We start from the raw sequence: 17,575 nt of genomic DNA on the forward strand, positions 1-17,575 counted from the left end.
GCAGCTTAAATTCTTGGAATCCATGTAGGTCGATTTGATTTGATAGCTAATGGGTCACATTTGGCCTTAGTAGCTTCGAGCACGGAGTATCATCATTGAATTTGTTTGCTGTCATCTGCTTATTGAAAAGTGGGACCAACAAATGTCACAGCAACTTACTGTTGAAGAAAAGGAACCGTAAACATGTAAACTGCCAAGTAATATGGACAGATAAATGCCCAAATAGAGTTTTATCTATATTATTTTTCAACGTAGCTCAAAAACTACAAGACAGTTGATATTTGTTATTTGAATATCCCAGAGCCTCAACAATATACATGTACATGAAGAGACATTGCTTATCACGCTGTTACTGTGAATGTTAAAAAATGACCCCATGGTTAATAGTATCATCTATAATAAATTACTGAGTTTGGCAAATTGGTAAGGCTAAAAACTTTTACGGTTTACATTATTTCGGAAAACGGTCTTTTGCGGGGCGAAGAACAAGGTTGTGCGCACTTCCATAAAACGTCGAATATTGTTTTTGTTTACGTTAAGGGGGTCAAATTAAGTTAATTAGTTACAAAAGCACTGAAAGCTCCCTGCGAGCTAAGCACTGAGTAAACACTGAGTAAACAGTCACAATACACAACAATACAGTCATGCTGTTTAACATGAACACCCGCAAATCCTATGTTTGGTCTGATATTGGGTCACTCATACCATTACACTGAGAGAAGCTCACTTGAGTAATTAACATGTATGTGTATTTAACTAATTTGGCAACATTATTATGTCATCGTTCAAAGGGTGACTGTTTTTTATGGAGAGCCTATTGTCAACAGTAAAGTGTTTGTTTATTGAATTAGATCAAGTGTTTGATGCTTTTGTGTTGAAGTACCATTGAAAGAATATCCAATTTCACTATTTTGAAGTCTCAAAAATCACCCAAATTAATCAGGGTTGCTAAACTGCGATTTGGTAGCCCAAATGGGTGACTGTTGAATTTCCTGTCCCATAGAGACAGATGGTTAAGGAAAAAATGGGTGACTTTTTAGCAATGCAGGTGCAACTTTGAACTAGCAGACTGAGTCTGGTAAGGCTAAGCATTTGGATGTCTAAGGCCTACATTTATTCAACAAAGGGGCTGTGCAATAATTGATTATGAACCCTGCTCAGACCATAGGAGAGGGTGTGTCTGATATTGGGTCACTCATATATACAGGAATACCGTAACTCACAGGTAATCAGGGTCTGTGCACAATATTTTGGCCCGTGTTGAAAGTAAGTGTTCTACAAAATTGTAAATTTATTTTTATTATTCTGAGACTGAGCTTCAAATTGCGCTGCACCAGGTGAAATTACTCCATGACTTTCAAAATGGGGTGGAAAAAATGAACTCAAACACTGAAATTGCACAGACCATTACACCTGGCCAGTACATTAAAACGAATATAAAATGTCAGCACCGCAAAAGACGGTGACCGCAAAAGACAGTGACCGCGAAAGACGGGTGACCGCTAGTCACTATAATTATACATGCTGAACAAAAAATGTTTGGAGTGAAAAATGATAATTACGCATCACTCTGATCCCAGCAAAGAAAATGATAACAAGACTGACTGATGACAATGTATGAATAATAATATTTATGGCGATATATCTGTACATATTTCTCATCTTCTCCACCGTGATTATATCGTTTTACAGGTTGCTGGACTACTAGTATCTTGTGGAGCTGCATATAGGATGAGGCTCAAGTTTTTCATGGTTTTATTTTATCTGTTGTGTAGTCTGGCGTTGTTAAGCGTGTAATCTATCACGGTTATAATGATTGATGATCACGTTTGCAACTTTCGCGTGTTAAACTTGGCCATGGATGCATGCAGGTAATTCTTGGGTTTAGACTATGATTAAAAGCGTCATGTCATGGTGTGCGGTCCCTTAAACTTATAAGGGGAAAGATAAGTTGAATCCATTTACATGTAGTTAAGGGGGTACTACACCCCTGCCCAATTTTGTGCCTATTTTTGCATTTTTCTCAAAAATTTTAGCGCATTGGTGACAGGTAAGATATGTATATTATAGGGGCAAAGACTACAACTACCGCACTGAAAATTCAGCAACTCAAGGCAAGTAGTTATTGATTTATTGATCAAATATTGATTTTCCCTCATTTTTGACTGTAACTCCACAACTGTTGTCTGTGCTGAAATAAAATTTCCAGTGCAGTAGTTGTAGTCCTTGCCCCTATAATATATATATTTATCTTACTTGTCACCAATGCGCTATAATTTTTGAGGAAAATGCAAAAATAGCCACACAATTGGGCAGGGGTGTAGTACCCCCTTAATGGAATCACTTCGCTATTTACCATTATCAGTGATTTGCTAGATCAAAAGATCTAAAAAAATCATAGAAAAATAAAATTGGTTCATTTTTGTAAAGAGTGTAGGCGTGCTAAAATACCCTGCAAGTGATCAAATCAAAAACGATCTAATAAGCATGATAAGGGCCATAAGGGCAATGTCCCACTTTGGACGAGTTTGTCCGTATAGTAATTACTATACGTATACGAACACTTGTAGCTATAACAATGTGATCATGATGAGCTTCATAAATTATCAACACTGTCGTCGCGTTTTCGTCGTCTTTGCCACTTTTTTTTTTGCACAAAACAAACTTTATACCTAATATGATTGTATTTACTTATCCTTCACTTTCAAACGCTTTTTTTTTCACGGCAGTGAAATGATGCCACTTGCCCCCACATCTCATATACACAGTTTATCCCTTACATATCATGTGTCTTGAATAGCTATTAACCCACCAACCCTGTGGTTAAGAGGCTAAGAAATAATTCCTAATATCTCATACCCTAGTTTGTATGCCTTTATCTAATCCTGCCCCACATGACAAGGACTAATTTCGCCCTTATAGCCGGCAAAGAGTCTGTTCAGTGTAGGAAATTTTTAGCCTTTTTTATAAACATGTTTGCAATTGGCTTATAGCCATCACATGCTGACAATACAAATAACTGATTGGTTAATAAAAACTAGCAGGTCATGGTCAGTATACTGAATGTTTACTTTGTGATTAGGCCTATATCATCCGTAGAAAACTATGCAGCAGGCGATTTACTTCAGAAAAAGTTCAATATAACTACATTGCACAAAACTAAGTCCATTATCTATAGTTAAAGACCCGTTCAGTGATCCCAGCGCAAGTGTAAAAAAATTAAAATTGTTTATAAATTGCTTGCTTAAAAGTGAAGGATAAGTCATTCAAATTGTCATTTGGTATTTTTGAAATGACAAATATTTGGCAAAAAACGAAGAAAATAGCAGTACTGACGAAGTTGAAGCCCCATTCAAATCATAGCACCTTTATTAACCCTAACACCAGTAAAAACCACAAAATACCACGATGAAAAAATTAGGCGCATGCATGCATCCCAGGGTCTGCGATGACGCAATCACCCTAAGTGTGATATGCTCACGGAATTGCTGGCCGGGCAGCAATAACCCGTGCAGCTACCGGTCCGCGATCGTGTGCTTGGCATGCGGGGGGTCAAAGGTTCGAATCCCGGGGGTGCCAAGTCAAACATTCTTGTTCTTCTTGAAAAATTCGGATCTTCTTTGACTTCCGATATCAAAAAGCATGGGTCAGTGTTAGGGTTAAATAAAAAGTGATTTTGATGAGGGTCTTCCCTTAAAATGCATGCCCAATACAAAGTCACAAGCCATCATCATGTAAATTACCTAAAGCTTGTTCGTTTCTTGGTTCAACATTTGGAAAAGACGCAATAGACGGTTATAGAACCAATACTATTATAATCAATCAGTATAATTCATTATAAATTTATATAGTATTAACAATTAATCTAAAATCTATGTTAGAATTTCGTTTAAAAAATAACATGAAGGTATCAGTGTCGAAAGACATTTATCATGTTTATCATAATTATCTTGAAATCATTTAAATACCATGAATGACGACTGCGTCAATATTTACCTAGCAAACATTGTTTTTATCATTCATCATTGCCGTATTTAATGTCCTATATAACGACATTACATACATTGTATTATTAGTTACAGGTCATGGAAAGGCTGTGATCTTCTCGAATTTCCTCAGCCGTGAACTTTAAACAAGAAGATGGGTTTCTTGAAGAATAATTTGCCTAAAGGTTATCTGATTTTGCAACTTGTGACATCTTTTGTTTAGTGTGACAGGTCTCATTCCGTATACACATTTGATGTTATTCTCGACGAACAGAATTTAAGAACTGTCTTTATAATATATGTTATAAATCATTTTAATGTTATAAAATATTGCTTTGGCGAACAATTCAAGCCTTTTTATGATTTTTATAAGCTTTAAATACACATTTTCAGGCTATTTGTGGTTTGTGAGAGTTTGTATAGGCCACTTATAGATGCGTGTAAATTCCATTTGAGTGTTTTGCAATAGTTCAAAGAAAATATGCTCAGAAAGTATATGAGGTAGTTCATCTATCTTGAATGTCATAAACAAGGAAAGATACGCTTCTGTTTTACGAATTAACAGAGATCTTAAAGTCCATAAAATGATATGTATGATAAGATGAATTGCTAACTGCTCTTGAGATTTAAAGGTCAATAACATACGAGTGTTTATAATGCAAATTAGCAATGCTTTCTGAAATCAATTAAAGGTGAAAACGTGTAAAAGTAATAATAAAAACCAATGGATACTGTTTGCAGCTCAAAATTATAATATAAGGCCGAGTAAAAAAATAAACAAGTCTAGCGTCCCCGCCCTCCTCCTATTTTGGAGATTTTTCGAATTTCTTTTTATTTTGTAAATTTTTATTTATAACTTCTTCTCAAAGATGTTTGAGAAGTTGAAATTTTGTATACAGCCTTGGAAATGTACATTTCGGAAGAGTTTTGTGATCACAGGAGGGGTCTACCTTCCAAAACAACAAAATAAAAAGTGCCTCCTACTCATTTTCAGATATCATTCACAACGCCGAATACACAAACTAAGGCGTTAAATATGGGTATAGAGCAGTTTCGTAAAAAAAAACCTCCTCCTTCCCTTTTTTCAAAACACCAGGACGCTAAACATTTTATTTTTATTTGGCCTAATTTATAGTTATAATATGTGGCTTGTTTCCATTTAAAATTTAAATGTGATGTGTTGCGGTACCATGGGTACGGTGAAGATAAGTATTGAAGTACCGTAATTCAGACGATCAATTTATTATTACTCGGTGTTTACGAGTCATAACGATGCCAATCATATCATGATTCGACATGATATGTTTGTTTTTTGTGAATAATGTTATTTATAATACCAATCACTGTAAATGTAAAGACCGTGAAAACGTATATAATTGTACCATCGTGACCAATCTAATTTTCTATATATGGCTCATTCTTGAACGAAAGCCCGCAGCTTAATATCATTTGAGATATTAATAAAATCAGCACCATCGGTTCTTAGAAACAGGAAAGTTGAGAAAATTGGTAATGTATGTTTCAAATTTCATATCGAATCAAACGCTATAGTTAATTGCGTATTACACCCACGATGAATAGAACGTTAAATTATTGTCTTTTATCACAGTGAGGTTTATAAGAACGGTGGCATTTCTGTTAAATGATTCGTTTTGATTCTACAAAGATAGCCATCGTTGTGAGAAATCTATGCTAAACTTTGCAATTTAGAATCAGACTTTCGTCAATGACAAGTTCAAAATTTACACACTCAAAATTATTGTTAAAAGTTTATCTTAAATCGATCAATAGGCTACTGACTGCGCTCGGTATGATCAAACAATAGTCATCATAGTTTTGTTGTGATTCGGTTTTTCGATTAGATTTTTGCAAACAAATTGAATACATGAAGCGGAACATAATATCTACAATAAAAATGAATGTTTAGATAATATTGCAATAATAATATGTAACATACCTAGGCCGAGAGATTTGCTCCGACTTCGCTGCAGAAACTTCAACATTTTGAAGATATCAAAATTGTTAATTCCTGGTTCTAACTTTTGTCTTGAAAGAATTCCAGTCCACAATGGAACAGATAAAATACAGGTGTCACTTCCATATAGACCAGCATGTATATTCCAAATGTGTATCACACTATAACTTCGTCTTCAACGATGATAGCGCGAAAAACAATAGATATAGATGCACCCAAATGCAAGCACGTATCTTCATGTATGTGTGCAGCGCAACAGATCCTATCACACTTCTTCACTTTCTACATGTTATATCGAGACGAATGCAAGAGTTTTTATACGCAATGAGAACGTGTGAGTAGACTCAAAATGTCAAACTCTTAATTCTCCTAGCAACAAGACGTCGACGATAATAATCCAAAATTATTCAAAAAAGTTCAGCATGCGAGAATACACGTAAAAGTGATCTTCCATCATTTTAGGGTGATATGGCGTAATTACGGAAACGTAAGAAATATTGACTATAGGGTACATTTTTCATCAATTCCGTCCTGTTATCATGCTTACTACAGTAATAATGATACGACAATACGATGATCAAAGTTGTTTTTCCTTATCCACATTGCGTCGGACAACCTTTATACAGTGACTGGCTTTAGTGGCCGGGCTGTAGTGTTAGCCACGTATCAGTGAACTGGACACTGATCATCCAATCCTCTGTGGATGGACATACCTGATATGCCAGCTTATGCTTCAAAGTCATTGGCCGAAGCGAAGTTACACGATATTCTAGGTAAAATAACGCCTTACGTCCTCGACACAGGTTTTTGTACTTTTGCGAATTATACGATGAAGATCCATAAACACTTGAAGGTTACTATCATATCTATTTTATAGTCAACTCGAGTTGTTGCAGAAATAAAGGATTGATTATAAACACAATAAAATACATTGTAAACAGCCTTTTCAACAACTGAGCTTAGCTCAATAATGCAATAAGAAACTTTTATAGATATATTGTATAACGCAACTGTCAAGTATAGCTTTGCTACAATAACAATGTCAAGTTAGGACGGTTACTATTTCTACCGAGCTATGAGAGATAATACTCTTCAGATTATTCAGTAAGCCCACGCTGGACTGCACAAAATTGAAAATATTTCCAATTCAAGATCGGTAGTTAATCATTTATTGTCTCTTATCTTTCAACAGCACAAAAAAGCCCATCAATCGTATCAAGGACTTGTTGTAATTTTATCTCAATGGTAATTCTTTGGAAACTCATTCAGGTCGTCAGGTGGTTCTTATCTAAACCATAGACCATAATGTGCAGTCTCTTCAAATCAAGACGATACAAACAAAGGAAGAATAAGTCGGGATGCAGCTTCATAGCTACGGTTACATAACCATGATAACAAGAAAATTATCAAATGGAGCTGAATGAACACAAAAACAGTCTGACAAGAATTTTGGGGATTGTCAATAATATCCATAATATATCTAAATGATTTAACATTTAGAATGGGCAAAATTCAGAAAAGTAAATTCCTAAGCGCAACACTGAACAAAAATCTTAAGATAACAAATAATAATTCAAGAGAAACATCAATTTAAACGGATGAGTTTTGAAATGTTAATTGCTTAAAGCAGAACGGATGGTGTTTGGAATAATTGTTCCAGCCTTGGGACAACTAGGACCAGTTTTGGGATACTAGCTTTGACCTGACCGAGTTAGTGCCTTCATCAGACCTGGTCATGCATAATTGCGAAGACCAAACGCATAGTAATTAACAGATTAATTAAGGTACGTATGATAATTAACAAGCAGTGCCAGAAGGTGCAATTAGAATTGGCCGCGATTGGAATTCGGAAGTTTATGCAGTGTTAATGAAAACGATTAATAAGTATAAACGTTGTTTTACCTTAGCAGCAACTGCGATTTACTAGAAATTAATTAATTTAATTAATTACTAAGTAAAATATAGAATAGTAAACATAACGCACCAGCTGTGACAAGCATGTGACAAAATTCACAAAATCGTCTGTTATGCCTAATTATCTCGGAAACATACGAGATTCTCTCTGACACCCTCGGTCAGATTCAACATATTAATTGAAGCACACCTTATATATTTCAGCAGCCATGACCCAAACTTAACTATTTCGTACTGTGATTGAGTTCATAATTCTCTTTTGTCGCATAAGAGTCGATGAGCGCATAGCCGAAAAAGCTTTTTTGTTATCTTCTGAAGACGAGTATTTATGAGGGCGCTATATGTAAATATTGAGCTAACGCGGAAGGTCATACAAAAAAAGTTCACCATATCCATGCTTTCGTAAGCAAGCTATAATTGTCAACCCGCTCATTAACGATCATAAACTGTGTAATTCGTTACTGAACTTGGTTTTAATATACCTTCTTCTATTTGTTGCAGAATTTTTTCTTTAAATGATGCCATAAATAGAGTGTTGCCCAATGCCCACGCCGAATAATAATTATTTATGAAGTTCAAAGTACTTCGATTTAGAGAACTTAATTTATGATGGTGCAAACCACATGGTTCAATATGTATATGTTATGTTGATGTTTCCTTTTAGTCCATGGCATATAGCCATTATACTGGTCAGTCTGAGGGAGACCAGTTAGAAATCTGGCAAGAAAACGGGTTAGAAGTAAACTTTCATCATTTTCGTCCCGATTTTGTCTGAATGCTATTTTGCCGCAGATATACCTGTCTATGTTTGCCAGACTGTCAATGTTTAACAACTGGATCCAAACTGGATCTATACGAAACTAACACGTTCGATCATGTCGAGTTACACATTCGATCATGTCGAGTTAGTTATAAAAATACCTATCCAACTTGAAAGAGTTCAAACACATTTTCCGTACCTATGAACATTTTTCATAATTATGATGAAATTAAACTTTGATCGTCATAACCAGTCTGATGTTATATAAATGGATTCTCGTTTTCATATATTTTATTTCACGTTTTCTTCCCATGGCCCATCTCTTACCGAATAAATTACAGTTCTTAGGCTTCATCCTTCAAGCTATAACACTGAGACCAGACAGTAAATGTGATCAACGTCTACGGATGGCATATGGCCATATAAAGGATATTTTGATTTGCACGTAATAGAATTTAAAAAGAATACTATCTCATAATGAAAACACTTAATCCAAGTCCATCTTTGAAGATGGCGTCAATCTAGCTACCAATTACCCCCAAAGTCCTCATGCATATAACATGTATCATAATAAGGTATTCGGTACTTTTCCGGATCGGGTATTCGATTATTAATTGTCATTTAAGTTGCGGGAGATTGTCGAATCTGCTGCATATGTTTATGAAATGTCTTAAATGGCATCACCATTGCAACTATAGGCCTGGTAATTCAGGAAATAAAAATCAACACATTTTCTGCTAAGTCCCGCGGAAGGTCAGGAGATAGGTCTAATTATTGTTCAGTTTATAGTTTTAGTATTTGGATCCTGCAAAGAGGTTCTTTTCATATTTTGTGTCGTTCACTTGTACGAACACGGAAACCAGAGTAAACCTAGACTCCTATGGGCATAAAATATCAGTCTGCAGCCTTCAGTTTTAAATTCCACTTAGGTATAGCCTAGTATTAGATTTTTTTTTTAAAGGAATAGTTACATAAGTAGTACTTACATTAAATGTTGTGAGTCTCCTGTCTGAAATCAAACTCTTATTATTCCGTTTTAATTACTGATTGCATGGTAGCCATGGTAATGAATGCTTCATGGAATAAGCTGACTTGCCTCATGAAACAAGATCAGGTGATCATCGGTTATGACAATAATTTCAAAATGTCAATGGCAAGACTTACAGGTGTCATGATCATACTAAAATGAATTGTTTACAATTATATTATGATACAAATCATGACCAAAAAGTACCATGACATTTCTGATTTCTCCTTATCTCAAAATATTGTGATTTAATCCAATGTAAAATTATCACAATATTATTATTTTGATATTTTCACACAGATAAAAGCGACCCTGTAAGTCCCTGTTAATAGATACTGTGACAACAGATAGACGACCATAATGTATCATTCATGAGTGGTTCACACTACGTGAAATGTCACGTAGCTCGGAGCAAAAGTCTTACAAGGTTTGAAAACAATTTATCTGTGGCAGACAGGACTCAGCATTTTTATAATAGCACACAATTTCACGTCTTTACAGAAATGACAATTTTTATTTTTCACACAGTGACGTTAACTAGGCAATTGTCTATACTTCTAATATACACTACTTGTAGAGGTCACGCGTCAATTGTGAGAGCTGTGTGTATTGTGTATAGGAAAACGGACAGTAACTGCAGTATGTATAGGGAAAAAGACACTTAAACGAGTGTATAATGAATGCACATTTATATAGTAGTAAGGTCAACAAATGAATTTTTAGTGCAGTTATGTTAGAATAGGGTACGTTAAGGGGGTACTACACCCCTGTGGTAAATTTGTGACTATTGTTAAAAAATAATAACACACTGGTAAGAAACGTTATGTATATTATTGGGGCAAGGAATCCAATTACTACACTGAAATTTCAGTGACTCAAGACAAGCGGTTCAGTATATATGATAGGAAATGAGGTACATTCTAGCGGTACCTCTTTTCTTATCACAAATAACGAACCGCTTGTCTTGGGTCACTGAAATTCCAGTGTAGTAATTGGTTTCCTTGCCCCTATAATATACATAACTTTTGTTACCACTGTGTTTTTAGTTTTTGAGAAAAATGCAAAATTAGACACAAATTTATCGAGGGGTGTAGTACCCCCTTAAGGGGCGCACCATTAGATTTCCAGGGGGGGGGCATGGGAGTTTTTTAAAAAAAAAAGAAAACTTTGCCCACTAGTGAGACGAAAAAAAACAACTTTGCCCACTAGTGAAACAAAAAAAAATTTTGCCTCACTGATAAGTAAAAAAAAAAATTTCCCCCCACCCAACTTTGTATAAAAATTTACATTAAAATTGAAAAAAAAAATTTGGTGCTCTCGGAGGCGAAAAAAAAAATTCCGCCGCCTTCGGCGGCAAAAAAAAAAATTCTGCCTGACCCAAACTCCCATGCCCCCCCCTGAGAATCTAATGGTGTGTCCCTAAGCATAACATAACATAACATAACATAACATAACATAACATAACATAACATAACATAACATAACGTATCATAACATAATATTACTTTACATTACATTACATTACATTACACAATACTGCGTTACATTACGTTACTTTAAATTTAATTTCATTATGTTACCTTACGTTATATTACACAACATTACATTACGTTACGTTTCATTACATTTCATTTACTTACAGTATGCTACGTTCATTACATTACGAAGTTACATTACATTATATTACATTAAAATACATTACATTACATTACATTACATTATATTACATTACATTATACATTACATTACATTTCATTACATTACATTACATTACATTACATTACATTACATTACATTACATTACATTACATTACATTACATACATTACATTCATAAGGCCCCTACATTTCATTACATTACAATTACATTACATTACACTACACTACACTACACTACACTACACTACACGACACTACACTACATTACATTACATTACATTACATACATTACATACATTACAGTATACATTACATTACATTACATTACATTACATTACATTACATTACATTACATTACATTACATTACATTACATTACATACATTACATTCATTAGGCCCCCTACATTACATTACATTACATTACATTGTATCGCATAACATTACATACATTACATTTACATTTCATTACACACATTACATTACAAACATTACATGTACCATGTTTAGTTATTTTAAGGACACTTTAATATTTGCCGTCCCCATTTTATCCCTGACAATTTTCTGTGGTCAATTCCCCCTCTCCCTGGGTGATAAATACTACGTGTTTAGACGGTACGACCAGGCGACCACGCTTTGGCGCATAACACACTGCATGGTCTTTGTGCGCGATGCCCATATAAATTGTCAAACTAAGGTACGGGCTGTACTGCATTATAATTATTTTAATAAAACGGATCTCGCCCTGTGAAAATAAACTTTAAATATCAGACAAACAAGAATTCTCCATCGATCTGGGCGAATAGGAAATATAATTTCCTCAGGTATGTTCCGTGTTATTACCTGTTTTAGTGACCTAGGGGTGGATGACGGGAAGTAATGTCTACAATAATACAACAAACAAGCCTAAAGGTGAAGAATGAGAAAGGCGGAGATGCGTGAAAAGAAATTTGAACAATGTCGATGATAATCAAAAACCTTTACAAATCTAATAAACACGACAAAACTCAAGATAAAGATACACTTGGTTAAAACAAACAAACATCCCGACAAATAACAACAACGAACTTAACATACAAAAAAAAGAGCGAGATATGGGATGCGCATCCATAAAGTGTCTACACGGAGCTCGAATCCGCATCCGCGGGAAATGTTTGCGAGTGAGCGAGTTTCAAAAGTGAATTACATCGCGTTGGGGTGTGGGGGAGGGTGTAGGGCGCTCACATTGACGTTTAAAGCCGATCTCGCCTCCTATCCCGTGTGACGACCTCAATATTTTTATCAAAGATTTGCAATTTGACTTACAAAAGAAGTGTTCATCAACTGCGTGGTCATTTCTATACTTAGAATTAGAAAAACAATTTACTTAAGGGGTACTACACCCTGTGGTAAATTTGTGACTATTTTGTATTTTCTCAAAAACTAAAAACACACTGGTAACAAAAGTTATGTATATTATTGGGGCAAGGAATCCAGTTACTACACTGGAATTTCAGTGACTCAAAACAAGCGGTTCAGTATATATGAAAGGAAATGAGGTACATCCTAGCGGTACCACATTTCTTATCATAAATAACGAACCGCTTGTCTTGGGTCACTGAAATTCCAGTGTAGTAATTGGATTCCTTGCCCCTATAATATACATAACTTTTGTTACCAGTGTGTTATAAGTTTTTGAGAAAAGTGCAAAAATAGTCACAAATTTATCGAAGGGTGTAGTACCCCCTTAAGAATATTTACTTTGAATCGTTCAAAGAAAACGAGAAGACAAACAAATATATAATTCATAATCAAATCTGTCAAGAACTATTGATGTCAAAACTTTTTCTGTTAGTGCTTTTTAGAATAACTGGCATTGTGTTGTGAATTAGATATGATGATCGCCAAAGGTGTTGTCTAAGCTTGGAAGCTCTTGGAGAACGATGAATTATTTAATCAAATTGAATGCCAAGTTTGTGAATCTGATCTGCCCAGGATATCACATGCAGGTGCACGGATTGGGGTTTACGGCTAGGCTGAAACTATGCTTTGTAAAAATAAACAAATCTAGATTTCTTCCAAAAGGTACATAAATGAAATATATACATTTAGTATTTATAAACTGATAGACTGACTGTGATGTTAATTGTCATTTTGAACAAGTGTTATTACGGTGTCTTACATGCAGGGTTGATTTGATGTCTTCTATATATAATATTGTAATTTCATCGTCTCAGTGATTATTGTGTTATACTTGGCGATTGTGTTTATACTCAGTTTAAGCTTACGATGTGATAGGCCTTATCTTATGTTCTATCAAATTATGTATAATGTGATGTTTCATATGAAATAATTGAATACAATTAATATTTACTACCGATGTCAACAAAACAGTAAATTTCTGTTATGAAGTTGAAGGTGAAGTGCAGCTAAAGATACAGATGGAGATGAAGATAAAATGAAGATGAAGATGAAGATGAAGTTGGAGATGCAGATTAGCATGGAGATAAACATGATCATGATGATGATGATGATGATGACGACGACGACGACGACGACGACGACGACGACGACGACGACGACGACGACGACGACGACGACGATGATGATGATGATGATGATGCATGATGATGATGATGGACTAATTGACATTTTTACTTTGCCATAATCTATAATAAATTGTCGTTCAATATTTTGGTGGATCCTTCATGTAATTATTTCGTGTAATCTAATCCTAACTCTAACCCTAATCCTAACCCTAACCCTAAGCCTAATCCTAATCATAACCCTAATCCTAACCCTAACCCTAATTCTTAACCCTAATCCTAACCCTAAACTAACCCTAACCTTAACCATAACCCTAATTTCGTGTAAAATTACATGAAGGAATAACCAATATTTTAGGATCTTGTTTTTCTTTTGCTATGTTTTTGTTTTGTTTTGTTTTTGGACTTGCTAGCCTAAAACCGGTTCAAGCTACAGTAATTAGAAGATAAATACGCTTTACGTCATAAAATTATATGAAAAGCAACAAAGTACTTCAGTGCATCAGACATGTCAGAGGGCGGTGTTTCCCATTTGGTTCCAGTCATAATGATGATGTCAACATTCACCACGATCTGAACAAAGTGTGTATAGTGGGAATAAAAAATGGTTTATTTCTAGAGATTCGCAGTTAGATATTCATAAGACGCGACGTGTGATGATTTGCAAACACCATGATAAGATTCTATATTTAGTGGAATTGTTTTCCCCATTTTGCAGTTATATACTCGTACCTTTCCTGTCATAGAACCAGATTATACTGGTAATAAACATGATAAATACTCTAATGGAATTTCAACATGCAAACTTGATTTACGTTTTACCAATATTTTACGCTTGAATGCCAAAATGGACATAATGTTTAAGTAGGCCTGTAATTCATTTGTCATTTTTGTGACGGATACTTAGCGTAAACTATCATCATCATAAAGTACTGCTACAGAGACTTGATCTGAGAGAGGATTATTTAGCGTTTATTAAAGCTCTACTGCAGCGATCTAAGGAAGGATTATTCAGCATGCATCAATCATATTTCATATTTCATATTTGACTTATTAAAAGTCATACAATGTCTGGCACGATATAATGTTTTAATTTATGGTTTGTTTTTCCTCATAATTAAAGTTGCTTTGAAACCTTTCATAAACACGACACATACAAAGAGTATCGTCAGTATATATTAGATATTCTTGCAGCAGCCAATCAACATGCATAATATAAGGGCTTCGGTTAGTGCAACATATTTCAGCTTCAGTTTGATTTTAGAATCATAGGTGAATCTTTGACACTATTAATACGCTAGGCGTGTTATATATTATTTTCATTTGCATTTTTTGATTTGCAATAGGATGCTTAGATGGTTATTTTCAGTAGTGTTTTTGTTATTATTATTATTTTACACAAGGTGACAAAATGTGTTTGTGTTAGCCATGGTGAGATATAAGTTAGTTTGTAAATTATTTTTCTGTCTCTGTCTGTCTGTCTTTGTTTCTTTGTCCCACAAACACACCTAATCCATGCATTGCATATACAATCACCTTGAAACATAAAGAGAATTTCGAGCTTCGTCATTAAACATAAACATGTTAAAGTGTCGCGTCAAAATGATACACTCGTATTGCTATCTTCAGTAGATAGCATTTGCTTGCCAGTATGAACCTATAGGCTATAGTGCATCACATGCTTACAGTTCACACAATGGTTCACAGTTTCCCCTGATAATATATTTTACGTGTCTAAGAAAAAGGTTATTCGGGGGAGATACATGTTCAATCAATTACATTAGTAATGTTATCGCGCTTCATTTTGTTTAACTTTTAAACCCAATTTTACCACACGTTCAACACGCTATCATTTTATAGGTCAGAATTGTTAAGTGACAAGGTAGTGACAGCGAGAAGAGTTTATCATTGATGAAGACGATCATTTTCATCCATTTCTGTATTCATACTGTATATCATTTGCGTAGAAAGGAAATCTTAAAGTGCATGGAATTACTTTAAAATTTATGATTATGCGCTCACATATGTATGTACGTAACATGTGGTTGTTTATATATACATAACCGCTACAGCTTAAATGTAAATTTAATCTTTCTTTTGTCTTGTCATGAAATATTAATAAGAATGGATATTGAATCAAATTCTAACCAAATCAGTTCTAAAATGATTGAGAATGGAATCCGCAAATAACATTTTGATCTTTATGCTATCATGATGAGTATGTTAACATTCAACGGTCTCATGGCTTGCCTGCGATTACAGCAAGTGTAATAAATTGAAAGAACTAGGCTAGGTTAGTTGTAGCTTTTCTTTATTTTATTTTGTAGGTCGGTGTTTTCACATGACCAATTAATTTCATTTGGTGCCGAATATAAAGTACAAGTCAATGCTTCTGGAAGTAGACTATATAGCCAAGCTGAAAACACTCAACATTTGCCTATAGGCTAGGTTATGTAAAGTGTGCGTGAACAACGGTATAGTAGAGGCAAACAAACTGGTTACATTCACTTCGGAATCCATAAGTGGATGCCAAAAAATAACAAAACAACCTAAATATGGTACTTTTTGCAAGTTTTTGAATAATCAAACAGTTTACCGAGGTCAACGTGGTTAAGTATGTTACAATTATTGTTTGGAGCAAAACACAAGAAATTGGATACTCCGAACTAAAAGTTCAGAGTACAAGAAACAAAATATTTGCGTTTATTTTGTAACTTGATTTAAAAGAGAAAATCGTTATATGTTGATCAAATGTATTAGTGCGGAAGACATTTGCGCCATCGCTATCCAATTCTTTCTGTACCATGTGTACGGCAACACCTTTAACACTTCTAAAACGTGTTTTTTGCACATTCTTGCTATCACTTTGAACAAAAAACATGTTTGAAAATAATTCTAAAAACATGTTTAAAATACTGAGTATTGATGATCGCATGTCATAAGGTGGATACCCAAAAAGGTGGAGGGATTACATTCTCCAAAAGTTACCGTACAATTTTGATTGGCATTTCGCAACCCCTTGTCCTACTGGACTTGTTGATGCCTCATTTTAAGTCTAATTTTATATTCTTTCAGTGTACATGGTGTATTAAAAAATGCAGTTTTCAATATAAAAACAACTTTAATGTAAATGGAAAAAAAGACATTAGAAACTGTCAGTAGGTTAGAATAGTCATTTTCTTTTATATTTAGGAGACATCCGGTAAAAATTGAATCTTCGTAATTTTAGCTGAAAATCGATTTTGCCTATACTTCCATGACTTTTGTACATAGCCAGAAACTTCCAATTGTTCCTTAAATATTCAACAATTCGTTTTGATTTGACCAAGGACAAAAAGGCATTGAAATTGGGAACTAAATGCTGAAATTTACATCTGTGAATATAACTTATATATATAATCTGTCATTATAAAATTCAATCAATATGAAAGTTTTTTGTGTGCAATAATTGAGCTCCCTACCAGTGCACTACTATTACCTCTTTGACTTTTTATGAATTTGATTTAAATTGTGTTTTTATAATTCCTTTTTCTTTTAAATATGTTTTTTTGATGTAGTAATATATTACTTTGAAATTGTACATAGATATATATTTTTATGTTGTATTAATTAATGTGTAAATTTTGATGTTTATAAATTGTAAATTGTGTCGCAATTCAGTGTTTTAATACTGCTATGACATTTAATAAAATATACCTGAAATATACCTGAAATATATAACTTAAAACACAG

At 34.3% G+C, this 17,575-nt stretch overlaps 1 protein-coding gene across 3 annotated transcripts in view; it reads right to left on the minus strand.

The window, feature by feature from the left end:
- Positions 1-17,575, minus strand: part of LOC140149180 (uncharacterized) — a 123,274-nt gene that overhangs the window by 56,771 nt on the left and 48,928 nt on the right. Inside the window, exon 1 of one of the 3 annotated variants that reach the window (XR_011858561.1) lies at positions 5,944-6,719. The exons of the other annotated variants lie outside the window; for them this stretch is intronic. The gene's annotated coding sequence lies outside the window, so the exon portion shown is untranslated. Of the gene's footprint in view, positions 1-5,943; positions 6,720-17,575 lie in introns of those variants that run through there. 3 annotated transcript variants of the gene reach the window in all.

Source organism: Amphiura filiformis, chromosome 3 (genome assembly GCF_039555335.1).
Source record: "Amphiura filiformis chromosome 3, Afil_fr2py, whole genome shotgun sequence".
NCBI classification, from domain to species: Eukaryota; Metazoa; Echinodermata; class Ophiuroidea; order Amphilepidida; family Amphiuridae; genus Amphiura; species Amphiura filiformis.